Source organism: Amblyomma mixtum, chromosome 5, assembly GCF_055824585.1.
Source record: "Amblyomma mixtum isolate Tamu chromosome 5, ASM5582458v1, whole genome shotgun sequence".
Taxonomy (NCBI): Eukaryota; Metazoa; Arthropoda; class Arachnida; order Ixodida; family Ixodidae; genus Amblyomma; species Amblyomma mixtum.
In genome coordinates, this window is record NC_143016.1 from 160104346 (window position 1) to 160106992 (window position 2647).

The 2647-nt window shown below is 50.3% G+C and overlaps 1 pseudogene; it reads right to left on the reverse strand.

Annotated features, from left to right (window-relative positions):
* Positions 1-299: 299 nt before the first annotated feature.
* Positions 300-1869, reverse strand: LOC149344300 (uncharacterized; annotated as a pseudogene).
* Between the last annotated feature and the right edge of the window lie 778 nt (positions 1870-2647).

Below are 2647 nucleotides of genomic sequence, written 5' to 3' on the forward strand. Positions count from 1 at the left end.
TGAACTTGAAAGTTCTTGGTGGACAGCTATAAGCACCCCCCTCCGCGTCCATCACTGCGGTCTTTTCGAAACAGCTGAAAATTTGGCAAGTCAGCTAGTATTTCATTATCTGAGACGTCACCGTTCAGCCAGGTTTCAGTTAGTATCAGTACATTACTTCCTGATGATGAAACGAGACTAGAGACAAGCTCACGCTTGGAAAGAAAACTGCGAATGTTAGTGTATATAACGGAAAACGAGATACTAGATACGGGACGATTATTCAAACGGTTGTTCGAGGGTGCATGGCGGGATGATTGCTAATCTGACTGGGAATGGGTGGCAGCTACTGACTGAGAATGGGCGGCAGCTATTTCTTGTACTGTTTCTGAGCTTTCATCAAACATGTAGCGTCTTGAACCGATGTGAAAGTCTTGTAATTTAAAGCGAATTTCGCGGACTTTTCTTTAGCAAACGCGATTAGCTGCTTTCGAACGTGTTGAACTTTCTTCGAAAAATCTTCACCGACGCTAAAATCGGTGTCTTTAAATTTACGGCCATTCGAAAGTATAGTGTTTTTAATTTTGTGTGAATTAAACTTGACAATGATTGGACGAGTGCGTTTAGGTGTGTAACGACCAAGGCGATGAGCGCGTTCGATGCTGTCTGGATTGATTGTTAAGGTCATGTTAGCGAGGCAATGCTGTATAACTATTTCTTCGGAGTCTGCGTAATTTTCGGACGGGTTAGTATCGGGAATACCATAAAATATGAGATTATTACGACGTGAGCGATTTTCTGCGTCATCGATCCGAGCCTCCAAGAGGTCAATCTTGGAGGCCACTGCAGCATTTTCAGCTTTAATCGTTTTCAATTCAGTCTGCAACGTTGAAAAGGCTAGTATATGGCCTTCCACATCGGCTATGCGCTTAGTCAGACAAGCTATGGAATTGTCGGTTGAAATGATCTGGTTCTTAACGTCCAGTACTTCGGAAATTAGCTTAGTCTGACCGGCGGAAAGGTTTGTTAGTTCGGCAAGCACCGCTTCGGAGTTGTTAGGACCTGGATTAGATTCAATGTCGCCTCCTAAAAGTAGTAAGGCACGCACAACATTACTACACTCAACAACAATGGAAACGCAACACTGTGGGCTCGGCAGCTGAATAAGGAAGTAGTTACTAGATCGTTTTGTAAGCAAAGAATACTGGGCACCAACCTGCATGATGAATGCGAATGGGTTAGTGAACTGCGCTGGAGCGCAGCCACCGAGCCCACAGAGAAGCGCAGAAGGTTGATCCGCTTTTATATCGGCTGATGATGTCGCTGGTGATGAGGCTTTCCAGCTGTCATCCAGGAAGCGGTATTCTGGCACGGGTTCCGTCGGACATGATGTAGATTCGGTGCCGGGTGGATAAGAGGGCAGGGCGGTGTAATCGCTGTAGCACGAGGCCACAGGATGGACAGTAGCTGGAGAGAGGGCTAGCAGTGCGGCGAACAGCGCGTTGGCAGTGATCGTGAACACCTGCATGATGAATGCGAATGGGTTAGTGAACTGCGCTGGAGCATAGCCACCGAGCCCACAGAGAAGCGCAGAAGGTTGATCCGCTTTTATATCGGCTGATGATGTCGCTGGTGATGAGGCTTTCCAGTTGTCATCCAGGAAGCGGTATTCTGGCACGGGTTCCGTCGGACATGATGTAGATTCGGTTCCGGGTGGATAAGAGGGCAGGGCGGTGTAATCGCTGTAGCACGAGGCCACAGGATGGACAGTAGCTGGAGAGAGGGCTAGCAGTGCGGCGAACAGCGCGTTGGCAGTGATCGTGAACACCTGCATGATGAATGCGAATGGGTTAGTGAACTGCGCTGGAGCATAGCCACCGAGCCCACAGAGAAGCGCAGAAGGTTGATCCGCTTTTATATCGGCTGATGATGTCGCTGGTGATGAGGCTTTCCAGTTGTCATCCAGGAAGCGGTATTCTGGCACGGGTTCCGTCGGACATGATGTAGATTCGGTTCCGGGTGGATAAGAGGGCAGGGCGGTGTAATCGCTGTAGCACGAGGCCACAGGATGGACAGTAGCTGGAGAGAGGGCTAGCAGTGCGGCGAACAGCGTGTTGGCAGTGATCGTGAACACCTGCATGATGAATGCGAATGGGTTAGTGAACTGCGCTGGAGCATAGCCACCGAGCCCACAGAGAAGCGCAGAAGGTTGATCCGCTTTTATATCGGCTGATGATGTCGCTGGTGATGAGGCTTTCCAGTTGTCATCCAGGAAGCGGTATTCTGGCACGGGTTCCGTCGGACATGATGTAGATTCGGTTCCGGGTGGATAAGAGGGCAGGGCGGTGTAATCGCTGTAGCACGAGGCCACAGGATGGACAGTAGCTGGAGAGAGGGCTAGCAGTGCGGCGAACAGCGCGTTGGCAGTGATCGTGAACACCTGCATGATGAATGCGAATGGGTTAGTGAACTGCGCTGGAGCATAGCCACCGAGCCCACAGAGAAGCGCAGAAGGTTGATCCGCTTTTATATCGGCTGATGATGTCGCTGGTGATGAGGCTTTCCAGTTGTCATCCAGGAAGCGGTATTCTGGCACGGGTTCCGTCGGACATGATGTAGATTCGGTTCCGGGTGGATAAGAGGGCAGGGCGGTGTAATCGCTGTAGCA